General features: G+C 46.6%; 1 protein-coding gene across 5 annotated transcripts in view; it reads right to left on the reverse strand.

Annotated features, from left to right (window-relative positions):
* The window catches only part of HUWE1 (HECT, UBA and WWE domain containing E3 ubiquitin protein ligase 1), a 2,445,223-nt gene that overhangs the window by 603,250 nt on the left and 1,815,383 nt on the right, over nt 1–26,590 (reverse strand). The gene's annotated exons all lie outside the window — the stretch shown is intronic.

A 26,590-nucleotide genomic window follows, 5' to 3' on the forward strand; every position in this document is an offset into this window, starting at 1 on the left:
TGTAAGGGGAAAATGACATATCCTTCAGGCTGTCAGTACTGGGAAATTAACAAGTTACTTACCTGTAACTGTTGTTCCACAGCATGGGTCTGGCATGGATTCACATGCTCATGAATATTCCCCGTCGTCAGGCCGGGAATCCTCTGTAAAAGAAAAAACTGTTTCTGTTTCACTTACAAACTGTCTTTCTCCTATAAACCTCTGAGCTCTGGGTCATACTGCCCCCAGCCAATGACTACCCTCTCCCTAAGCCCTTCCTGTTAGGCAAGATTGTATGCAGTACCCTTTGGGTGCACTACAGTAACCTTGGCCTCCTGGCAATAGGGATCCAACCTTTGGTAGAAGTCTGAACTACACAGGTTGGTAGTGTAGTCGAGCAGCCAGGCTTATCTCAAGAGGTGTCAATGTGATCAGTAGTGTTGTGACACAGTTTCACAATACAGTTATCCAAATAAACACTTTCACTCTAGGTTTCTTCATATAACAATTATTAATTTATTTCACAGTCAGTTAAATAAGCCTTCATAAAGGGAGCAAAACATGTAACACTTAAATATACTTCAAAACTCAATTTCTCTAAATGAGATGACACCCATTGGGGATGCCATACAGACACTTCCTACACCCTGAGGTGACAAATAGCTAGAACACTGTGGACATTGATTTATCACTGGTACAAGCAATTCTGAATTAGGTCAAAAAGATAGAATAGAGGAATAAAACAAAGCTTAACAAATAACTCAAACAGGCAAGTACTTTTAAAACCTTCCAATGGCAAATAAGTTTAACCCTTTCCTGAGGAAAAGATAAAGCACACAGTCAAAGGTAAGAAGAGTCTCTCGAGGAGCCAGGACAGCCAATGTTAATTGCACAATGTCTAGGGGAGCTGAAGATCTTCTTTGCAGGTAGGTAAAAAAGTCTTGCACAATATTTGTAGAAAATAGAACACTTGAAGGGCCACAAGCTGGGAGGCTTGTGAGGGGCAAAGCTTTAGCAACTCTGCAATGTAACCAAGACAGCTCTCAACTGAGAGCAAGCAAGGCTACACAACAAGAGGTGGGTTCTCTCAGACTTTACAGTACTTCTGGTTAGAAGAAATGGTTCCAGCTGGCTTCTGTTCCTGTGCAGCTCTGCAGATCCTGCTGTTCCTGGGCCTCAGTCAAGGGGACAAGAGGGAGGACGCCTGTGAACTCTTGCTCTGCAATAGGGTGGTCGTCAGCAGCAGCAATGGGCAAACTTCAATTCAGCAGTCCTTCAGTGTTTCAGCTCCTCGCGTCTGACAGCAAATAGCAACACAGCGGTTCTCGGATATCACTTCAATCTTTCCTTGCTTCTGGGGTCCAGCACTCTGTTGAGGTGGCTCAGGCTTGGTCAGTGCTGCAACAGGGAAGTCCGGGGGATCTTCCTGGCACTCTCGTCCGACTTAAAAGCAACGCACAATCTGGTGTTCCTCTCCCTGGCTCTTTGGTTGCAGCAGCAACGGCAGTGCAAATGCAACCAGCTGCGACAGGATGTCCAGACGGGCTTATTTAGGAGTTGATTGGTCACAACAACTCAAAGGGAGAAGTCGTCCTTGCAGGGCTTCTCTAGTTGAGGCGAATTCGGAGCTTCAGCACAGCAGCAGGGCTTCCCCAGGCAAATCAACGGTCCAGGAGTTGCACTAAGCATCTCTTCCAAGTTCTTCGGATTCCTTCGTTCAATGGTTGACTCTGCCTTCCAAGCCAAAAAGCACTACCTTTTATGCTGGTTTCTCCCATTCATTCCAACCTAGCTGTCAATCACACAGCAGGGTGGCTGTCCTTGCCAGATAGCCAGCCGGCCAATCACCTTTGGGTGCATTCCTGTAACCAAGGGGATTAAGCCCAGGGAGTTTCGGTTACCTCACTCACTTCCTGCCCCTGCCAGACATACAGGTGCCAGAGGCGGGCTTCACTCGTAAATCCTGCCAAAGACCAAACAGACAGACTAAACCTGGTTTGAAATCTCAAGAAGGACCTTTTCAACAGAAAATGGCGAAAAAGACGACCAGGGCCATTTTGATGAAATGGGCACCCCATGGGTGCATTACCATAGCTGCGAACGCCAGGAGACCTGCTGCCCATTTTGAGTGCATCATCGTGGCAACGCTAAATCCGTCCATATCTGTGCTGAGCCCATAAGGACACTACAGAGATCTGATCAAACTCGCCCAGACCCCCTCACCAGAGTGTGGGACCGCAGCAAGCGAAGAAGATTGACCGGGCGATCTGTGTCCTTTGATGGTGCTCCTGAAAAGGCAGCAAAACCACAGAGTGAACCAAGAAGTAGTTGAACATTGTGCTACAGTTCCCTCCCTCGCGACTGCTGCTGAAAGACACCATCCATTGTCCTGCCTTTCATCACCAGACCAAGGAATCCAGAGGTCGGATCCAGAGCTGCCACATCGCGGAGGATCCAACACAAACCCTTTCTTCAAACTCAAGGTACTGTGAGGACAACGGTATTGCTTACCCGATTCCAAGAAGTCACTCCAGAGCATTGTAGTGCAAGTAGAAGTGTCCAGGGCAACCCCCTCCTACCTCTCACCCAAGCTGCTGCTTGTGTCCCCTTTCTCAAGTCAGTTTTTAGGTCTCCTTTGTTAGTTGCTAACTTGCTTCTGCAAGAACAACTTCAGACACTGGAAGAAATCCGCAGGAACTCTTCATTATTCGCCATTTGTCAAGACTTCAAGCCCTCTCTGAAATGCCTTTAGCTAGGGTTGCATTTGTGGACTTTAATGACTTGCCATGTGAAGAAACTGTCGCTAGAACTTTGAAGTAAGCTCATGTTGCACCAACCACTTATTTTGCTCCCATTAAATGACTTTCCTATATGTGTTTGCAGAGTAAATGCATTACCGTATGACCTGTTGAAAACCGCATGAATGCGCAATAACCGATAATACAACAACCTTGTCTTTTCCCTTTCCTACGGTGTTACAGTTGTAACCGAAGTGCCCTTTGAAGTGCATTATCTACAATTCCAGCACCTTTTTCCGTATTGCCTCAGCTAGAGAACATGTACTGAGCAGAATCCTAAAACTTCGCAAGGGACTACCAAGATCTCGTCTTCAATATGAACTAGGTCTGGTGTCAATCAACGCAAGAATAGCGTGGAACATGTTATCCACGTACATGAAGATCATCGTTGAAAACCGTGCTCCAGAGTTTTATATCCTTGCTGATCTAGCAAAATGAAACGAAGACTCAGTTCCGACCAAATGGATGGCACAATGTGAAAAACACTTGGCAGACATGAATACCAACAGTGACACATTGAAACAGAACCCAAATCTAGTTAAAAAAAAAAAACTTATGGGAACTAGATAGGACAACTACAGTGGATATGCGAAACCAACATTGATGGAAAACGCAGCGAAAGAAGGTAAAGGCCGCAACATTATACCGCAATACCTTGAGAAATCCCCAAGCATGAAATACAGAACTACTTACATGAAGTTTCGCTTGAACATTTTCGACACAAAAAAGAGCCTAAGGTTGAGACACAGAGAAGTTGATTGGAAACGAAATTGTCGGTTTTGTGAAATAAGCAAAGAAACCTTTGACTCTATATTGGCCCAGGGTTTAGGTCGCTGGTTAGTAGAAACCTAGGAATGTTTACTGTATAGAGTCCATCACTCTGTGGCAAAGCTTGGTGGGTGAGGTTTGCAAATTCAAAGAGTAAATTGTCATAAGCGCTTTTGACAAAATGAATTCCTCGCTTGTTCTAGGATAATGGAATACCAAACCTGGAGCATAATGGAACAAGTGGTATGAGATATGAGGCATGTTGTAGGACAAGATCCACAAGAAAGTTTATTATAAACCAAAATAAAAAAAAAACACATTTTTCTACCGTAAACGTCTGAAGTATTTAAAAGATTCTGGTCTAAATATAACATATTTTATATAAATGTATGTGTCAGTGCTTCTTTGATGTGCCTGTCTAAGATTCTGAGTACTTACCTACAGCTCATAGCCTCCTCTTAAGATATGCCTGACTGCTCTACCACACTACCAAGGTCCTGAGCTAGTACAGACTGATAAGAGTTGGGGATCTACAATTGGCTGGGATAGCTTACTAAAGCATTACTGACAGTAGGACAACTCACCTAACATCCAGCAAGTGTGGAAGACTACATATTGGACTTTCTTCGTCATAGCAGAAATAAAATGTTCATTCATCACCTGTTTTTTTCGGGCATAGGTTTTCGGCAAGAAATGCAGCTGAAAAAAATCTGGGGATGAATGAACACAGGACTGACGTAAAACGTATTGCATGAGGCCGCTATTTCCCCACTTCATGCAGGGATGCGCGGTGGACGTCTGATTCTAAGCAATTCCAACACACAAAGACTATTGCTGTGAAAATAATACTTAACCGAACAAATTATTTTTTATTCTCATTAATCATAACCACTAGTGTTTTCAATCTCTTACTGAACCTATCTGTGAAGAATCTACTATGGAACTTTCCGGCACAAAGCCCCAAACAGTTTTAGGGTTGGACTTTATAAGAGAAAGGGGGAATTATCAAGGATTATCCCTAGGTGTTATTTGTAGTGCATCAGAGTACTTTCTGGTGTTGCACCGATTAGTGAATCAAATGCTATTCTACATCTCCCGAGGGTGAATGTCTATAATGGTTGTGTATTTTTTAAAGGTCCAATAAGACACACTTTACTCACAGTAATCGTATTACTGATTGTATCTGCTTAGATTCACATGCTGTGCATAGACAGCAAGCAGTACCTGGAGATGGTGGTGGGATGTGAGAAGGAACATTAGAAAAGAGATGGTTACATATGATTATAACTAATTAAATTACAGAGAATGCTTTAATAACAAAAACTTTATAATGAAACATATTGATTTATATTATTTATTTGGGGGTCCCCACCAAGCCCCCCTGTTTCCCTATGCTTTTAAACCCACCTAACCCCCTCACCACCTGTTTTAACCCCTTACTCCACTCCATATACATTTTAAACAAATATTCAAAGTTCTTCGCTATCATTTCTTTATTAAAGTTACCTTCTGTTTTGTTTTCGTTAAAATCACTGGATACCCAAAGAAATGTATGTTAGGGAGAATTCTCTGTTGAGGCTAATTTCCCAAACCTAGTGAGTCCCCCAGCAGCTTTGTGTAATGTGTTTTTTTTGGGCTATGGGGTCTTTTACTCCATAGGGCTTCATGTGTTTTTGGTATGTGTGTTACACAGCACCCTCAGTGTAGTAACACAGGGGTGTCATAGTGAAACATAGACTCCATACCATGGGACTGACTACCATCTCCCAGGGCATGTAAAGTCACCATTGGCTTTACTAGTCTCAAATTGTGAACAGAACCAGTACAAACCATCATATTGTGGAATTACTGGTAGGGGTAATTCGATTGCCCCTGGGTCTGTTTTCCAAGGGGGCACTGTCCAGTCCTCCCTTGTCGAGTTTCTGGCTGGTGGCAGTGGATACCACGCAAAATATTCCACCGGAATATTTCCTATGGGAATTTCCCGTTCATTTTAAACGCACCACTTTTTGGTGCAATGTTAAAGATACCGCCGGGTTTATTTAATATTTATTCCCCGGTTGGGTCTTTTTGCCAGGACTCGGTTTTAAAATGGCGTTTGTGTGTGCCTCTGAAACTCCAACCCAAGTCGAGCCCTTTGTTCCACTTTTTGGCTGGCTTCTCCACAGAAGCCCTCCAAATGGTGCCACTCTGTCTGGGGTCAACAGGATGTGTGAGAGGGGTATTAGGCACCCTGGACTGAGTTGCCTTGGCAACCCAAGTCGCACTCTTGTGTGATTGGCCCAGTGGTGAGCCGCGCAGCTCACCACTTAGCATGTTTGAGCTAGGCTGATGAATGGGGGTTTTGCTGCATAAAAGCAGGGCTTTGGGGACTGGAACTTCAGAAGTCGCCACAGGACCTAAAGAATCCGAAGAGAGGAGAAGCTGAGCCATCTATAAAGACAACACCGGTGGAGCCCTGCTGTACGAACTCACCGCTTCCCCGACGACAGAGGAGATGATCTTCCAGGAGAGTCTTATTCCCTTTGAGCTGGTGGGACCAACCAGTTCGCCTTTTTCGCCTTCCTAGATCGTCTCGTGGTGTGGTCGAATCGCTCGTGTCAAGCACCCCGGCGGCCGGATAGCCACGCTTCACCACTACTGCGAATAAAAGGGTTGTACCTTTTAACCGGGAAACTCTGCGGCTGGTTTCTTCCCTGGCAGTGCAACGACCTCCAGCTTTCCTCCACGTCGAGATCATCTCTTCCCCTGGACGAAGCCCCGACTTGCACCCACTGCCAGGAACAACTGCCACCGCTGGAGCTTTCTCACCATTTCAGGTACTGTGTCCCGCCTGGTCTCCCTTGAAACAGATTGCCCAAGGTGTCCCGTAAATCCTTGACTCTCTATCCTGGGTTGACCTCGGACCTGCTAACTTTACCTTTCTGAACTGACCCAACCTCTTGACTTTTCTGCAAAGACTTTGAGTGCATTTCTACTGTGTGATCTTGGGCACATTCCGCCTTGCTCTCTCCAAGAGTGGGCCTGGCCTATGAACTTTTTGCTATACAGTAGACCCTGCCTTTCTTGACTTGCTGTGTTTTCTTAAAAGTGTTGGTACTGTGTTATTTTCCTATTCTGCCTTTTCTCTCCCTTTTTAAACAAATTATTGTAGTGCCATCTACGGTTACGCGCTCACCTCTGTTTTGCTAAATAAGTGGTGTCTTAACCTAGACTTGTCAAATAATTAACTAGGGAGGTGTATACACTTAGTGACTGTGTTTGAACTTGCTTGACATATTAGTGCCAGTGTATTTTTACAAGTGTGTTTTTAAATAAATAATTATATACTTTTATACCAAAGCTCTGGTCAGTGTTCGCTTGTGCTACTGTATTTTTAGCCCTATTGTGTATACTCTATATACTGCCTAACTCTTCTTGAGAGAAGTCTGACTGCTCAGCCACAGCTACCAGGTAAATCTGGGTGGTACAGACTGCTACCAATTGGGTTTACTGCTTACTCCTGTAGTCTTAAACTTTTTGCAGTGGTCCCTAAGGGAACTGCACAGGTTTCTGCCTAACAATGTATTAGCACCGCTTGTCGCACCTGAGAATCAGACCTAGAGTGTGTGTCTAGGCAGTAGTGTTGGGTGAAAGCATGAAAAGAACTCCAGGTTGCTGCTTTGAAAATAGAATCTAGAGGAACATTTGCAATGAATACTATGGTAGCCCCTGTGCCCAGATTGTAGAGAGCTCCAGGCGTAAAGTGTGGATCTCTCTTGGCAAGAGAGTAACACAGTGTGATGCAATTTACAATCCATTTGAAAATATCTGATTTAGAGACAGAGTCCCCTTCTCCTCACATCTAGTGTATGGAGTCTTCTTTCTGCCAAGTTAGTGTGGTTTTGAAAGAAAGTGGGAAGTTCGATTGATTGGTTCACATGGAACTTCGAGATTAATTTAGGCGCGGGAGGATAGCTTAGGGGCAAAGTGCTCGCCTTGGAAGCAAGACGACACGGAGCAACACAGGTTTGAATCCTGGGTCCGCGCTTAGAAACCTCTGGGTATTAAGCCCGTTATAAATAACCTACCATATCATATATCAACACAGGGGTGTGTGCGCAAAACCACCTCGTCTTTGTGAATAGTCACAAACGAGGCCCTAAACTGAAAGGTCCTGCAGTTTACCAACTTCTCCTTATCGAGGTGCTGGCCACTAAAAAGGCAGTCTTAAAGGTTATGGCCTTAACGCTAGCCATCTGCATGGGTTCCAAAGGAGATTCTGTTAATCTTGCAAGAACATTCAATTCCCATCTGGGAGTTGGGTTGGAAATAGGTGGGGTGAAGTTGCCTTACTCCTTGCGTGAAAGCCTTAATTATAGGAATCTTCCACAATGAAACCTTGCTCTGGGATGTGGTATATGCAGAGAGAGCGGCCAGGTGGACCTTAAGGGAATTGCAAACAAGTCCTGAATCTAATAGGTGGGTTAGATAAAGGATATCTTTAGGAGAGCAGTCAATGTGGTTGACTTTCTTAACATTGCACCAAACAAAAGCGTTTCCACTTATTGGAGTAACAATGTCTGGTGTTGGGTTTTCATTATGTCCATACATCTCTGAGGGACTTGGAGGTGTCTAAACTCGATGAATTCAGGTGCCAGGCTGCTAAATTGAGTGTTTGGGGGCACAGATGCAGAGCCCCCTCCCCTGTCCTGCAACAGACAGGCAGGGTGGGGGACGGCCTACATTCCCCTGAGATGAGAACCATGGCTGTTGAGCCCACATTGGTGCCACCAGGATCATCATGACCGATTCCTGGTGCCCTATCCTGTTGAGCAGGGGAACCGGGGAAAGGGGGGGGGGGGGAATAGTAGGGGGTTGAAGCGTAGGCAAATATCCTGGACCATGTTATTCAGAGACTGCTCCCTCTCACACAAGCACTCCGAAGGTTTGGGACAAGTTAGTTAGATTAACTTGTCCCCTAACACTTGGCACTGTTCATTGGATCCCAGAGACCCTACCTTCATTTTTTCCAGCTTCACAAAACAGTTTGGAACTTTGCTGAACTTTTGGGCACAAGGCCACATACATCTTAGGGATGGACCTCTGAAGTCAGGATTGTATCTTTGTGGACCTGTAGTGCTTCTACTAACCTGACCTTCCTTTTCAGGTATTTGATTTGTATTTTGACCTACTCCAGTGATTGAGTATATGTATCTATTAGTGTTGTGTGAGATTACCTGTTCGTAGTCATTTGTCACTGTTATTTGGCCATAAGTAAAGAAGTATTTCTATACCCGATTGTCACTCACCTTGCTACATTGAACTGGTTTGGCTAGAGCTCCCAGAGTTGTCCCTGTCACAATACAAGGTTGGTCTTCTATACATCTGTACACCAGGCCAGAGTATAGAAAATCAATCCTAAAACTCTGAGGGGACCTTTGGCATACAGGTGGGGTGGGTCCGCAGACTTGTAGCATGGAAGGTCAAGTACAGCTGCTTGCAGGAGGGCCTGGATCTCTCCGACCAGCCTGCCCAAGGTGATAGCCACCCGTAAAGCAGTCTTCCACAAGAGAAACTTCAGAGGGGCCCAATGCATCAGTTCAAATGGAGGCCCCATGAGCTTAGTCAAAACCACGTTGCGCTCTCATGCCGGAGCAGGAGCCTTTACTGGGGGAAAGTCCTGAAGTGGCCTTTGAGGAACTCCTTGACAAGCCTGGGCAACTACAGCGAGGGCTTCCCAGGTGCACCTTGATAGAGGCGTGAGCCAGGCCAGCCTTGGCCAGCGAAAGCGGGTACAGGAGGAGCTGCAGAGTTGTGATTCACAGAGGCATAATCTTCATAATCCCGCACCACACTGAAGCACTTCCATTTGAGACTGTAACAAGACAGCATAGAGGAAGCTCTGGCTTTGGCCAGGATCTTCTTGCATTCCAGCAATTCTAAGGCTGCAGGAGCAAGGCCGTGAGGCTCAGCGATGCTGGGTTATGGTGCAGTGTTGTTCAGTTTACTCTGGGATGATCGGGAAGAGGAGGCAGTCGAATGGACGGAGCCACTGACAAATGGAGCCAGTCCAGGTACCAGATCTGCCCTGGCCACACCGGAGCAATGAGAATTACCCTTCAATGGCAATGGCCTAGTGTGTTGAACACAAATAGCCATAGCAGATTGGCGGGAAGGCGTACAGGGAAAGCCTGCCCCACGGGAACGAGAAGGCATCACCCAGGCTTCTTGGCTGAGGATATCAGCTGGAGAACCTATGGCACTGGAGTTTGCTGCAGTCACGAAGAAATCGATCTGAGGGTGACCGCACATGCTGATCAGAAAGGACCCTTGCTGAAGTTCCCACTGCTGAGTGAGTCTGCAATTGTGTACTTGGTGCCCCTGCTAGATGAAAGGGTACAAGAAACATGTACTGAAGCATTGCCCAGCGTCACAGGGACTGGGCTTCCAGAGAGCGGGGGAGCGTGCCCACCTTGTTTCTGGATTTAGAACATGGTGGTAGTATTGTCTGTGAAGATCCGCACTAACTTCACCCGCAGCGGAGGTTGGAACAACTTGGTGGCCCATTAGTCTGCTCGAGCTCAAGGATGTTTATGTGTAGGTCCCTCTGCTCCAGGAGCCAGAGACCTCCGGGGTGAGACTATCCAGTGCAAGCCCCACCCAACCTTCCAGAGAGGCATCTGTGGTGGTTGCATCCTTGAACGGGAGGGTGTGGGGGTTTGAAAGGTAGTTCCCTGAGTGAGCTGTGGGCATATGCCACACTATTGTACAGCTTGCTCAAACTCCTGAGAGAAAGGCGATCTTGTCCATCCAAGCGCCCGAAACCTGCTGCCACTGGGCGTCGAAAAACTTCAGGAGAGGCCTCATCTGAAGCCTGCAAAAGGGGGACAAGATGGACGCAGGAGAACAACATGCCAACAGTTACTTGATGGAGCATACCACTGCGACTGACATTGCTGACAGCTGCTAAACTGTCACTAGGATGGCCCTCTTCCACTCCTCCAAGGGGGTTGTTAAGCATGCAACCGTGTTGAGGCGGGTGCACAGGAACAGAGCGTTCTGTGATGGCACCACGCAGGATGGAACAAGTTACTTACCTGTAACTGTTGTTCTCCAGCATGGATTCACATGCTCATGAATATTGCCCGTCATCAGGCAGGGAATCCTCAGTAAAAGAAATAAAATGCTTCACTTTCACTTATAGACAGTCTTGATCCTATAAACCAATCACTGAGCTCTGGGTCATACTGCCCCCAGCCAATGACTGTCCTCTCCCTAAGCCCCTCCTCTGGCAGCCATCTTCAGATTTGGTACCAAGTAAAAAGGCAGCATGACCAAGAAAAGCCGCAGAGGAGCAGGAGGGAGGGTTTGCATGTGAACCCATGGGGTCTTGCATGGATTCCAATGCTCATGTATAAAGAACACATAGCAGTACATACAGACACAACCACGGGAAGTGGCAAGGCTCAACAGAACCAATTAATCGTACCTCCTCACCAGGCTCACCTTCAAGCGAACAAACAGGTTGCGTAGCACTGCTTGGCCGACCCTTGACTCCTCTCTGGAATCCCTGTTGACACAGTAGGATTTCATGAAGGTGTGCATAGACCTCCACATAGCAGCCCATGCCCAGCAGGGGCACAGCAGACAGGAATGCCGTTGTTGCAGCGATCGCTCTGGTAGAATGCATTCAGACGGCCAGGCAGCGGTCGTTTTGCCAACCGGTGAAAATAAGTGATGCAGCCGGAGAGCCACATGGAGATGGAAGCCTTGGATAAGGCCTTCCCATATTTCACAGGACCAAAGTTTACAAAAAGTTGAGATGTCTTTCGGAAACACTTTGTGTGGGGCACATAGAACTTCAGAGTCCTTTCAGCCGGCGACGAAGGCGTCGGAAAAAACACAGGCAATACCAGAAGATTAATTTAGATGGAATTCCGAATGAATCTTCTGCATGAAGGAGAGGTGGGTCCGCAGCATCACCCTTGTATCGTGGAAAGTCAAATAAGGCTTTTGCAGGACAGGCCTGGATCACTTAGTCTCCTGGCAGAGATGATAGCCATGAGGAAAGCCGTCTTCCAAAAATGGTACTTGAGGGGCTTGATGCATATGCTCGAAGGCCCCTCCATGAGCCTTGTCAGAACCACAATGAGTTCCCACGCCGGGGCAGGTGCCTTCACCGGCAGGAAAGATCAAAATAGTCCTCTAAGGAACTCCTTGACGAGACAAAGAGACGACCGTCCTGGAGACCTGGTTTAGCGGAAGATAGCCGCCAGGTGCATTTTGATGGAGGCATGCACCAGCCCCGCCTTAGCCAAAGAGAACAAGTAGGGAAGGATCTGTGGGGCCATGGCCCTCAGCGGGCTGATATTCTGCGACCAGCACCAAGTCGCAAACCGCTTCCCCTTGTTCCCGTAGCACAAGAGATGACGATGCACTGCCCCTGGCAAGGACCTCCCTGCAGTCTGCCGGCAGCTCGTACCCACCGAACTCTAAGGCTGCAGAAGCCAGGCCTTCAGGTTCAGCGATCCTGGATCGTGGTGCAGGATTGCAACTCCTTCTCCGGCGAGCAGATCCGCGATCACTGGTAGATTGACTGGAAGTGATGTCAACAGGCTGAGAAGGTCCGGGTACCAAATCTGCCTTGGCCCTGCTAGGACGACTAGGATCATCTTGCACCGGCACTGTTTGAGTAGGCCGATTACTTGAAGTAGCAGAGGCAACAGCGGAAAAGCGACAGGAACTTGTTGGCCGCCGTCACAAAGATCGATCTAGGGCCTGCCCAACCTAAGGAAGAGGTTGTCCAATTAGTCCTACTAAAGTTACCACTCCTGGCAAGAGCGCAGCTCCCTGCGGAGAGTCGGCAAGTGTTTTTGACGCCCACGAGGTGAAACCGAATAAGAAACGGCCGAATAAGAAAGTGCCACCATTTCTGCACCTCTCTGGAGAGCTCTGGGAATCTGGTGCCCCCCCCCGTCTTCCTGATGTAAAACATTGTGGTGGTATTGTCCGTAAAGACCCTCACCACTTTGCCCTTGAGGGAGGGAAGAAATTACTTGAGGGCCCAAAACACTGCCCGAAGTTCCATGACATTTATGTGTAGCTCCCTCTCCTCCGGTAGCCACAAGCCTCCGGCGTGGAGACATATGGTGCGAGGTCCTCAGCCTTCCAGGGAAGCGTCTGTTGTGACCTTCTCCTTTTACAGGTGGGCTCTGGGAGTCAGTGCCCCCGGCGATGTTGGAGCGCACACCCCACTACCTTATAGCTAGACGGAACTCCTCGCCGAGCACAATCCTGTCCTTGAAGCTTCCAGACACCTGGATCCAGCGGGCGCCCAGGAATTCCTGCAGGGGTTGCATCCGCAACCTGCAGAGCCTGATCAGGTAGATACAAAACATCATGCCGAGCAGCGACTTGATGGTCCTCACCGTGGCGATCTTCATTGCCAACAGCTGTTGCAGCTTGCCCAAAATGGCCGCTAATCTCTCTTCTGAGGGGGCCGCCAGGCAGGACACGGTTGAGCCTGGACCCCAGGAACAGTACGTCCTGCGATGGATTCAAGCAGGATTTTGGCTAGTTTACTAAGAAGCCCGGATCTGTCAGCAGCCGGAAGGTCCTCCCAGTGTGATCGCCTGCGATGTACCTTGACTTGGCCCAGATAAGGCAGTCGTCTAGGTATGGGTACACATGTATTCCATGTAGGCGCAGATGGGCTTCCACCGGCGCCAGACACTTCGTAAAGACTCTAGGCGCCGACTTCCGCCCAAAGGTGAGAGCCTTGAACTGGTAGTGCTCCCACTGTACGACGAAGCACAGGAACCTGAGATGTTTTACATGAATGGGGCGTGGAAGTATGCGTCCTCTAGATCCAGCGACGACAGGTAGTCACCACCTGCAGTTCGCCAAGCATGTGCTGCAGCGTGACCATCCTGAATTTTTGGGTCTTGATGTACTTGTTGAGTCGTCGTGGATCGGGAATGGGCCTCCAGTCCCAGGTCTTCTTTCTTAATAAGAAGTAACTGGAGTAAACTCCTGAGCGCCAAAGCTGCTTTAGAACTAGCTCTATCGTCCCCTTTTTTTAACATGGCCCGAACCTCCAGCCACAGCTGAGGGATGAGTTTTTCCTGCCGATCCACCAGTGGTATCCGCAGACACTTGCGCTGAAACTACAAAGTGTGTCCGTGGGCGAGAGCATCCAGCACCCATCGATCAGTGGAGATGTTTACCGACACGCTGACGAAGTTTGCCAGCCGGCCTCCCACCGGGGTGCAGGGTTGGGGGCCCGTCTTGGTTGGTTCAATCCTGCTTGGTTGCCGGCGCGCCGCCTTGGGAGCCTGGATGACAACGGCGCCCACCTTCGAAGGCCTTGGGAACAACCCCTGCAAGCTTCCTGGGTCGTGGAAGGGGATGGTTGGCAGTACGAGGACGATGCTTTCGATCTGCCCGACTTCCCTCCTGAGGAACGATCAGGACGGACGGTGCTTTTGCAGCGTGCCCAGGGTACGGCCCTTCTCCGTGTCGGTCTTGATGACCTGCAGTGATTCATCCACGGTCTTTGCAATGAGATTGTCCCAGTCGAACGACATGTCCAGGACCCTCATCTGTACCTCCTGCCTAAAGTTGGTGGCCTTCGACCAGCCACGACGACAGAGGCAAACCCTGATCCCCATTTGGCAGAACCCAGTGTCTGCAATTTCCAGAGCCACGGTGATGGTGTGGTCTGACTTCACCTTGCCCTCCTGCAGGATCTCCAGCGCCTAACCTGTTTGTCCCCAGGGATGAAGTCCAGTAGCGGGCCATCTTATACCATAACTCCCGGTCGTACCTGGCCAGGATAGCTAAAGCGTTCACTGCCTTCACCGGCGTAGCTGCAGAGTAGATGACCTTTCTATCCACAGCGTCCAACTTATTCCCCTTGACGTCCGGGGGGAACAGAGGCTGAGGACGACGGCTTGGATGACTTCTTCCCCGCTGCCGCTAAGTCCACAGAGTCTGGTGATGGTTGCGAGAGCAGACACTTAGGTGCAGACTCCAGCACCTGGTATTTCTTCTCCAGACTGTTTCTTTTCGCGGTGGCTGAGGCAGGGTTTTTCCGCAGCGCCAGGCCCACATTCCAGATGTTGTCCAGGAGGGGCACCGCCAGAATGGTCTTGCTTTTCGCCTCCTGGTGTTGACAAAGGAAGCCATCCTGATTAGTCTCCTCCGGCGTGAGCTGGAAGAGTTCCAATGCACGGGCGACCATGGAGTGGACCAAGACCACTTCGTCCGGGGGAGAAGCCCTTGGAGGCAGAGAGATGTCTGTCAGTCCCCGCCATGTCCGTCCCCGTATCCTTAGGGGCGGGTGCGTGCAGAGGAGCATTCCCCTGCAGCAGCTGGAAAGGCGGCATACGGTCGTAGGGTGCTGCGTCCTCTTATTCAGCAGTGGTGGGCCTGGTGTCAATGGGGCCAGCACTGGTGGTGCCATCGGCATCCTTTTCTGTATCTCCGACACCAGCGTGTGTAGAGTGAAAAGAATGTCTTGTGACAAATCTCTGGTAGGTATCGTGGGAGTAGGCTTGCTGGGCCCAGCACCTACATTGTCGTCCTCGCCGTCACCCCCTCCGGTGACAACCTCCTCCCCGTTGGTCCCGTTGTCATCCCAAACGTTCTCCTGGACCGTGTGGACGAAACCATGTCCTCTTCATCGGAACTATCTGTGCCCTGAAGTACCTCCACAACCCCCCCCCCATCCCTTTTTTTTGTGTCCTGAGGGTCAGTCTCAGGATTAGGGACGACATCCTCCTTTCCGGGGTCTTTTTCACTGGTTTGGCCAAAGCTTCCCAGAAGAGCCACTCTGGCTGCCGCTGGGGCTCCCTGGGCCATGTCAGCTCCTTTCGCCTTTGAAAGGGCGGCGGCCACCAGTTCAATAGATGACGATTTAACCTGGGACTTCACGGGCATGTCGGCCACCTTGTCCTGTGGCTTGGCCTTTTCTGCTCTCTCACGCAGCTTCCCTGGGGTAGCTGACTTCCTCTTCGATGAAGAACTGTAGCAGTGGCTGGAGACGGAGGCCCCGATCGTCACGGGACCCGCTTGCGCGGCGGCCCAGACAGAAACAGACTTGCGGTACTTGGCTTTGTCTTGGGCCCCCAGGGATGGAGCGCCCTCAAAGGACTTAGATGCCGGCTCTGACTGGCTGGATCTGGGTGAGGCATGCCCCTGTGAACCACACAGGATAGAGGCCTTGGCGTAGAGCCACACCGCCAACCTGCTGTGCCGATCCTTCATGGTGCACTTAGTATATCCACGACAGATCTCGCAATCTTCCTCCTTGTGCATCGGGTGAAGACAATAGAGGCACTGGGAATGCTTGTCCTGCATGAACACATTCCTCAAACAGCAGCTGGTGCAGCGCTTGAAGAGGGAACTCCCGTCCTCTGGAATCTTCGAAGAAAAAAAAAAAAAAAAAAACACACAACGATTCTGCCCTTGAGGGGCGATGAAAGATGCGACAAACCGATCCAGTTAGTCGGATGAAGAAACGATCGAGCACACTGGCTCAATCGAACAAAAATAGGAATTTCCTTGCAAAAAAAGCATGAAAAACGCAGAAAGCTCTAAGAGCAAAACACAAGGACTCCCAACACTTGGACGTGTGGTAAAAAAAAAAAAAAAAAAGAAATCAGAAAATAGCTGCCATTGGAGGGGCTTAGGGAGAGGGCAGTCATTGGCTGGGGGAAGTATGACCCAGACCTCAGTGATTGGTTTATAGAAGAAAGACAGTTTATAAGTGAAAGTGAAACTTTTTTCTTTTACCAAGGATTCCCGGCCTGACGATGGGGAATATTCATGAGCATGTGAATCCATGCCAGACCCCATGCTGGACAATTTGCATAATTGATGGAGAATCCGAGAGCCGCCAGAAAGCAAATGGTCCACATAATGTGCTGGGACGCAAGGGCATGCAACCCGGTAGCGAATGAGGCAGTCGTCCAGATAAGGGTACACATGGATTCCCTTGCAGCGTATATGCACTGCCACTGAGGCCAAGCACTTTGTGAACACCCTTGGAGCAGACTTCAGGCCGAAGGGAAAAGCCTTGAACTGTTAGGGTGGTTCTTGGACCTCAAAACAAAGGAACTAATTAGAATTTTAGATTTGTTGGATAAAGGCCATGATGTCACGCATTTAGAGATACGTGAAATTAAAAGCTCAAAGAATGACATCCTTATGAAGATTATTCGCCTTGAGGGCTTTATAATGGCAAGGGAGACATGTAGTAATCCCTGCAAACAAGCACCTAAAGATCTTACTTGTGGTGCCGAGCACAAAAAGGGTGAGCATGATCTGTGAAAAAGGTACTCAGTGCTCTGTAGCTGATATGGTACATATGGAGGTAGAAAAGGCGGATCCAGTGCACGTGGATGTAAAATCAAAAAACCATGTTATCTGGTCTGACTGCATGGTGGGTATAGTCGAAGATATTAAGGCTATGAAAACTGCGATAGAAGAAATAAAGTCTAATACCATGCAATCTACAACTCATGACTCATACATACAAGTGACCAGTCATCTCAACAGGCCAATGAGCAATTCGATTGTCCGTCTGCTCTTATCAAATTTAGTATGAAGAGGGTGAAGTCGAGGGAACTAATGAAGACATGTTTCTTATCGAGACGTACAAGAAAATTGCATATGCTTGCAGTCAAAAGGGCTGAGAAAAGAAGAAAAGCAGCAAACTAGAAAAATATATTTTTTTTAAATCTAAACATTTCAAAACGGGCAAACAGAAGACAGCAAAGCTAATGATAATGTGACTAGCAATGGACTCAGTGAGGAAGAGCTGAATGATGTGGAGCAACTTCCTGCTGAAAGTCAGGCCCTACTGCTCCCCATTATAGTAAATGTTCAGAAGGGGCACATAGATAACACTATCTTACGTATTATGAATGGGTGAATGCGTGCCCATGATGTCAAAGGAGTATCACATGTAAATACAGAGTCTAAAACAGGTAATGCTAATAATATTTCATCAGCAGCTGCTGAATTAATTACAGTAGCTGGATAAAAAACAAGAAAATGTAAATAACTATTTTCCCCATAGATGGTAGGAGGTGTACATACACTGTTCCATCTGTAGCACGGATAGGCTTTCTTCCGCAAATGATAATGGCAAGATGTGCCTTACCGAAAGTGATAAAGCTCCTATGAATTTACGCCGTTCATACGTGGAGGTCTGCAGTTATGTAAAAAAGCAGATCGTATAAACACCTAACACGGATATGAAAGGCTATCTAATAAGTGGAGCAGTATAATTTAGGGAATTACCGGCAGCCAAAATAGACGAGCAGCCAGTACATAGATTGAACGATGAGCAAAGCATTGAACCAAATCGGTCGAGCCTTATTAACGTAGCAACATTTTGCAATATTAAGACACCAGTGTCGCCCACTCAATGGAAACCCTGTGAGACCTCACAGGAGGTTCATGCCTCCAGGGAGTCGCAGTCTTTACAGCCAAGTAGTAATCCCAGGACTGAACCACATGCACATATATTACGTAATCTGAGAAAATCCTTGGAGAGGGTGAGGGGGGTCTAGTTACCTCACAAGCCCTAATAAAGGAATTAAACTTAACAGGGAGTGTAAGGCCAGCGATTCCTACTCAAATAGGGAGTGATGGTTTGCCTTCAGGGGTATTAACGGATTTGATGATGCCCAGACAGGTCACTGGGACATGTAAAGACGGAGATCCTCCGGTAGGGATAACCTCTGCTTCTGTGATTGCCAATGGGATGTGTTGTACAATCTTCTCATAGCGCACTCAATATAATTGGTCTAGAAGGGAAGGCCGATATATTGGGAGATGCAAGAATCAATCTCAATTATTTTCTTAAATTGATTTCTTGCATTCCTTCATTAAAAATACTAACTTCGGCTGATCTTGCAAGATTTTCGCTTGCACGGCAGAACAATTATAGAATGATTTGTAATCTACCACCTGCAACCTATCTTAAATTCATTTGGTCACATAGATCAGGAGCTGATGGACTTAGGGTTTACATTATATACTTTCAATGAGGATACGTTGGCACAGGAATTTCTGCAATTTCAATTGCCTAGTCAGAGTATGTCAGAGGAGGCAATCACAAGAGGTAATGGGAACATTTCCGATGAAAATATATGCATCTCGCAACTGGTGGCCATTGCGGGGAAAAATAAACAGTTGGCATGGGTGGAGCCCCTACTACGAACTATGCTGAACTCTAAAATGGTTAAGACACTAAAATAGCAATATGTGAAGAAGGGGTTTGAGATTATTACATTGAATTCATGTGGTTACCATAACCTCTTTAATTGGTTGGCTTCTCTTTCTTTATCGGACACTCTGAATGTATTGTTGCTCCAGGAAACAATGAAAACGGACGCATTGGTACTGCAGGGGTTTCAAAACATTTGCTCCTATGCTACTATGGCAAATGTAGGACGCCCCTAAGGTGGATTAGCGATTGCTATTAATAACAAGATTGAATGTCATACTGAGCTGATGTACAAATCCGAACATATTTTAGCTGTTGCCATGCCTCTGGTAAAATCTAAATGTAAACCACTGTTATTGGCAAGCCTGTATTGGAGCCCACTTAAATTCACCAGAGATAAAATGTTTGATGCAATAGACAAATGTTCAGAAAGTGTAATCATACAAGAGTGAGTATGAAATTATTATTGGTGGATATTTTAAATTCACTTTGTAGTGTGAGATCTGATGGAGTGGAATTACAAACAAATGAAAAGTACTAAGAGCTAGATCGAGAGGCAACAGATGGGTGGCATATTTTGATGATTGGGCAATTAACTTTGTGGAATGTGATGTCTCATGTGTAAATTATACATGGTGTAGAGGTGCGTTTAGCTCCGATTTCAATTGTGCATCACAATCAATTGCACCTTTAGCCATTCCAGTGAGGATACAGGAGTTTAGCTTTAGTGATCATGCACCATTGTTATCTAGTTATCTACTGATATTGCACATCTTCAACTTGGTATCGAAGAATTGTTGCAACTGCCAGCGAGGCATCGAGCTAACATCTCCCTTAGACGGAATCCTTGGCTATCTAATAATCAACTTGCTAGTAGGATGTCCTTAGGACTAAATAATATTGAGGAGCATATCTTACTTTCCAGCTATCCAATTCTACAAAGGGAGTTGATTGTGGCTAATATGGTTAGCTCAGCAGTAGCGCATTTGAAATCTAAGCAAAAGCCTTGCGAAGAAGTGAAGTCTCACTCTTTTGACCCTATTTGTAAAAGAATAAAAAGTGAAAAGAATAGGGAATTGAACTCTAAAAAAACGATTAATTGAGTAATTTACAGTATCACTTTCTAAAAAGGATATTGCAGAAATACAAAAATAAAGTAAGATCGTACCTAATCCCAGAGACACAATGAAATAAATTGTGCACTTATTAGATCGATTTGTCAACATGACACAAGAGCTATTTGGGAAACAATTAAGAAATCAAATGGGCAGAGTTATTTAATCTCAGCGAATGGGATTTCAGCAGACATTTGGAAAGCCCACATTGCAACCAAATATGCACTGCCAGAACGATATATGGATTGCATTTACGATCACCCACAAGGTACTGCCATGCAAGTACTGAACTGGTCCCTCTCAAATATCGAGTGGGCTATCGGTAGGTTGTCCCACTCGAAAGCAGCACGACCGAATGGTATTACGCCCTGTGTATACAAGGCAGAACCAGCCCTATGGGCCAGAATTCTTAAAATCAAATTTGATCTAATAGTCTGGTCTTGCAATGTCCCACATTCTTGGGTTACCTCAATTATGATTCCTATTTTTAAAAAAGGGGATCCAACCAATCCGGACAATTATCGCCCAATTTCTTTGATGGATGCTGATGCAAACATTTTTGAAATTTTAATCTTGCAGGAATTGGAAAAATATCGCTCTACATGACATCTATTCGCAATGCCAAACAGGCTTTCGTTAAGGCAGGAGTACAGTCCTAAATGCAAATTTCATGTCATATTTTAGCTGGCACTAAAATCAAAAGGGCCCTCCCAGTTTATATGGCATGCATAGACATGTCTGCCACGTTTGATAGTGTAGTAAGACATTTACTATGGAAGAAGATGGCCAACTTAGGTATTCCTGCGGTTTTCATTTTTTGGATAGCTTTTCTTCATACGGGTACTTCATATAAGATCAGGATAACACGTGAAGGGGCAATAACTGAAGCAGTAAGATCCTTCCTTGGACTAAAACAGGGCTGTAACTTATCAGCAATTCTATTGAATCTCTATCTGTGATCTGGAAGAGAAATGGAAAGAGGCAAATATGTTACCTGTAAAACTCGGCGCTGCGCGATGACATTGGTTAGCATTTGCTGATGATGTCATCCTACTAGATCCAACTCCATCAGGATAGCAAAAGAAGTTACACCTCTTCGAAGAGTTTGCGTACCTTCACAATCTTAGACCCAATGCCACCAAGACCTGTATGATGGTATTTAATGCAGGAAAAAAGATCAAACAGTACTGGTGGGTGATTAATAGTACATCGATTTCACAATCAATCGATACTATCTATCTGGGCTACTACATCAGTAATGCATCATCTATCAAACTATGGACTGATAAGACTCAATTTGAAAGCAAGACCCTTATTGTGTCAACTGAAAGTGATTGTTATAAAATACTGTACATTTTCTTTGATTCCGTTGTTTGATTTCTTTTCAATCTCAAGGTAGAAGTAATTCTTCTATATACCTCAGATATTTGAGTGATAAACTTAAAAAAACATCTGGACATACTAAAGGGGCGTTTATTAAAATCTGCACTAAAATTGTCTCTATCCATTCCAAATTGTATAATTAGACACGAGTTCGGGCTTAGCTCTCTCTTGTAGATGGGATTGGAGTACTCTAGCTAATTATGCTAGAATGCTTGATCCACCGAGGAACTCACTATCAGGTTTTTTAGCAAATGCCGTCATGAAACAGCGCAGGATCTTTTAGGCAATTCCATGCAAAAAATGCAGGGGGTCATGGAGGAACTAAATGTCACGCCCGATGATTTATGTTCTAGACCAGCTTACGTTAAAAAATGTTTTTTAAAGAGATTGGATCAGCACAATAGAAGAATTAGGTAGATATAGCACTTATAGCGAATATGCAAAGCAAACCAGGAAAAGAGTTCCGCGCTGTACCTACATAAGTTTATTTCCATGCAGTATGATACGTAGGCAATACATGCGCTTTAAAATGAGCCAATATCACAGAAGAGAAAGAACAAGACGCTGGGAAAGAGGAAAAGGTCTCGACTATGCACTGAGCTGCCGCTTTCCATTGTGTACTGAACGAAATTAAACCCTGAAACACTTAGTTTTAGTATGTCTTCATTTCAGGAATGCGAGAACAAATTTGATAATGAAATTTACAAATATTGCGTTGAGGATTGTCTTGAAACTTTATGGACAAGGACGATGGTGGGAAATCATAAACCTTTGATATATGCACTGGTACAGCTATTAAAAATGATCGAATCTGAATTAGAGATCTATGATTGTAGCGATGTACGAACAGAGATAGCTACGAATCATAGACCTTCGAGTATATAATGATTTAGCAGCTAGCCAGGACATGCTTCTTGCATTGGGCCACTGCCTCCCATGAATTAATTTTTGCACTGCGTTGCATGTAATCGGAACGTTGATATTTTTAAAAATGTAAATGGAGTGTAGTCTCACTTTTATTCTATGTGATTTTATCTGAAGGAGTATTAGTATAGTTTGTGTTATAAACATATTTTAGGTTGTATTGTCGAGTAGCGAGTGTGCAAAAGGAGTATTGTGGGCTATTCCTAGCTAATACGAGTTGCTGGATTTCGGCCATAAGTACCTTGAAGTAATTGCATGTTATCTACCCCCAATCAACCAAAAATTGGTTCATGTGATAGCGTGATAGAAGATTGTGAAAAACATTTTTTACTTGGAATTTATATGAAAAATGTATGAATTGTTTTAGATAAAATCAACTTGTTGATATGCAAGAAATGTGTAAAAGTTTTGTTAAACTATAAACAAATAAAAAATAAAAAGAGAAAAAACGTAGGATTCTGGTGAATGAGGATGTGAAAGTAAGTGTCCTATGGACCCAGAGGGACCCAGAGTAACTAGAAAGTCCCCTTCCTCCAGCTGGTTGAGCACGTGCTGCAACGTGACCATCCTGAACTTTTGTGACTTCAGGTACTTGTTGAGGCGTCTTAAGTCCAAGATCGGCCGCAGGTGCAAGTGGATTTAGGTCGCCTGGCCTAAGCCCCGCCCACCTTCTTAGCCGTGCCTCTTCCTTCCTGCTCTTAAGTCTTAGATCAATGGCGTTGTTCGCCCGGGTGACCGATGCGAAGGGCTGACTAAGAAAAGGGCAAATCCTGTTTGGACCTGTATGGGCCCCGAGGACCCAGGGTCAGACCCCCTGCTCAGACAGCAGGTAAGCATGAACCAACCTGTGTTTACTCCCTCTGTCCCCACAGGCCATCCCCACCCACTCTGGTCCCCCTGTAATGTTCCCTTGTGTCCCCCCTTCTCGTTCCCTTGTGTCCCCCCTTCTCTCATACAGGTGTTGCATATTTTACTTGATTCTTCTACCTTGCGGCCCCTGTCAAAGCTCCCCCCGCCCCCCAGACTACTTCTGCAGGAATCTGTCCTGATACATTCTGGTTTCACCATCACAGTCTTGTGGCCAATGCTGGATTTGACTTTTATGGACTTCATTGATTCACAGTGCGTCACCCTTTCTCAACTCTCATGCTGGGTTTTCTTTGCATCCTGTACTCATGGTTGGCCCTGAATCATGCTGTTCCCATCTTCATCTTGTATCCTGGCTTGCAACATTATGTGTTAGTGCTGACTTCTTCAATTGTATTTGCTCTCCCCTCTTGCGTCTCCACTTTTTTTGACTGCTTACTCTCGGTTCTCTCCTCCTCTCACTTTCTCCCTTTTCCTATCTCCCCCCTTACTTTCTTCCATGCACTTAATCTATCAGAATTGTCCCTGGACCTAGTATCATAGCAACCTCATCTGTCCATCTGTCTCCTGCCCCCTGCCCTTACTTGTCCCTCCACCCCCTCAAGCACTATCTGAAATGTCGTTAGGCCTATTACGATAGTCGCTTGTTTTGTTCTTCCTCTCCCTTTCTGCACCCCCCTCCCTCACCTTTTGTTTTTCTCCGGTTCTACCAGAAATGTCGTCAGGCCTAGTACGGTAGTCGCCTGTCTGTTTCCATTTCCTTCCCACTCTCCCCCTCCCTTCCTTATCTATGGCTTAGCTCTTGAACTATCTGAAATGTCGTCAGGCCGAGCAAGATGACATGCATTACTCATCGTAACAGCATTTCTGATGATTGTATCTGCTTAGATTCACATGCTGTGCATATGGTCCGACATCCAGTGGTAACCGCTGAGTATTGCATCTTGTCTTTCAGCGACCGAAAGGGGACATCAGCATAGGTATGTCTGTAACATTATCCCTATCATGACTTGTAGTGTAACCAAAATCCCTCACGCGTCGAGGTCCCTCTGATTGTATTTTTCCTGCCATGAGGGAGCCCAAGGCTATTGTGAGTGATTACATGAAGAGAGAAAGTAGTAAAATGTCTATGTTCCTTCCACCCAGAGCGGGGAGGCAGGAAGGGTGCATGTGAATCTAAGCAGATACAGATACAATCATCAGAAATGCTAATACGGTGAGTAATGCAGGTCTTCTGATGCCGGTTAATCTGATTAGAATCACATGCTGTGCATAGACTAGCGAGCAGTACCCGGAGTTGGAGGTGGGTTGTGAGAAGGAACAGTAGAGAAAAGATGTCTAAAGGTGTGTACAGAACTCCAGGTTGCCGCTTTGCAAATGGACTCTAGGGGAACATTTGCAATGAATGCTATGAAAGCCCCAGTGCCCAGAGTAGAGTGTGCTCTAGGCTTGAAGGGCAGTTCTCTCTTAGCAAGAACGTAACACAGTGTGATGCATTTTGCGATTCACTTTGACATAGCGGATTTAGAGACAGGATCCCCTTCTCTGCCAGCTGCCACTGAAATGAAAAATTGGTTTGTTTTTTTCAGTGGGTTCGTTCTTTCCAGGTAGAACATGACTGCCCTGTGCACATCTTGTGTGTGAATGCTTCTTTCGGCATTGCTCGTGGGATTCTGGAAGAAAGTGGGTAGTTCGATCGATTGGTTCATATGGAACTTCCAGATGAATTTAGGCACAAATCTGGGATGAGTGCACAGAACTACCTTATCCCTTTGGACTGTAACAAAAGGGTCTAGGACAGAAAGGGCCTGTAGTTCGCTAAACCTTGTAATAGAAGTGATATCCACTAAGAAGGCCGTCTTGTAAGTAAGGTCTTTTAGACTTGCTTTATGCATTGGCTCAAAGGGAGATCCCATGCGTCTGGTTAAGGCCACATTTAGATCCCATCCAGGAGCTGGGTGAGAATTGAGGGGATGGATTCTCTTAAACCCTTCCATAAAGGCCTTAATAATCAGTATTTTCCACCATGACACTTTATGTTGTAACATGGTGTAGGCTGAGAGAGATGAACCTTTACAGAATTGAAGACCAGTCCTGTGTCTAACAAATGGGTTAGGTACAGCACAATATGTGTGTGGCTGAGTAAACGATGGGATTGACGCCCTTGGTATTACACCAGATGACAAAGCGTTTCCATTTACTGGAATAGCAATATCGGGTGTTAGGTTTTCTAGCTTCCCTGAGTATGTCCATGTATCTCTGAGGGTATTACCCAAATTGTTCGTTTACAATTGTTCGAATGAACAATTGACCGAATTTAAGTTGGGTGGGGGGTTTCCCCCCACATATGTTACAATTGACCTTCACAATTCGGTCAATTGTGAAAAGGTCAATTGTAATTCGAACAGTTGTAAAACGAACAATTCGTATACAACCTCTCTGAGGGAGCTGTAGGTGTCCAAACTCTATGGCCTCAGGAGCCAGGCTGCTAAATTCAGAGTTTGTGGGCATGGGTGTAGGGTGTCTCTCCCCCCCCCGTCCTGAGACAACATGTTGTACGGGCAGGGTAGTTTCACTGGTGGGTAGAGGGAAATTTCCATTAGATGAGCGAACCAGGGTTGGCGGGCCCACATGGGGGCCACAAATATCATGGTGACTGGTTCCTGGTGCATTTTGTGCACTACCTTGTTGAGTAGGGGAGTCGGGGGGGGGGAGGGGGTTTAGGGGGTGGGTGTAGACCAATTTCCCTGATCATGTTATCCAGAGTCCCTTCCCCTTTGAGCGGTTCTGGGGGTACCTGGAGGCGTAGTCTTGGTATTGGGCGTTCTCCTGAGTAGCGAACAGGTCGCCCCATCGCCCCATTCTGCGAAGGCGTTGGAGACAATGTCTTCGTGCAGACACCATTCGTATTTTTCGGGCAGAGGGAAATCTCTGCTGAGCACGTCTGCCAGAAGATTGAGTTCCCTTGGAACATGTTGGGGCAACAGAAACCTCTTGTGTTTGAGAGCCCATATCCAAATGTTTTGGGACAGCTTGGATAGCCCTGGAGAGTGTGTGCCCTCCTGTTTGTTTAGGTAGTACATGGCTATGGTGCAGTCTGTCAGGAGCAGGACTGCCGTCCCCTGTAGCTCTGTCTAAAAGGCCTTGAATGCCTTGAACACTGCTAGCAGTTCCAAGCTACCTGTGGGGACCACACTCCACGTGCTGTCTGCTGAAGCAGGTGAGCCCCCCACCCCGTGAGAGATGAGTCTGTCAGGAGAGTGGCTTCCACTGTGGGGGTGGTGAAGGATTTCCTCTTCCAAGAGGTTTTCCCTCGACTACCACTGCAGAGAGAGAACGAGGGCTGGCGAGACTACCAGATCTTCCCATTGTCCGCTGGCCTGACACCACTGGCTGTTGAGCCACTCTCGCATGTGAAGAGCGTGAAGAACCAAGTATATGCATGACGCCATCATCCGTACCGTCACCACGCGACTGGCTACATATTGAGGGATCTGAAAAAGCATGCTCTGAACCCTCTCGTTGGAGTGGAAGAC

The sequence above is a fragment of the Ambystoma mexicanum genome, chromosome 2p (genome assembly GCF_040938575.1).
Source record: "Ambystoma mexicanum isolate Mex_15411 chromosome 2p, UKY_AmexF1_1, whole genome shotgun sequence".
NCBI classification, from domain to species: domain Eukaryota; kingdom Metazoa; phylum Chordata; class Amphibia; order Caudata; family Ambystomatidae; genus Ambystoma; species Ambystoma mexicanum.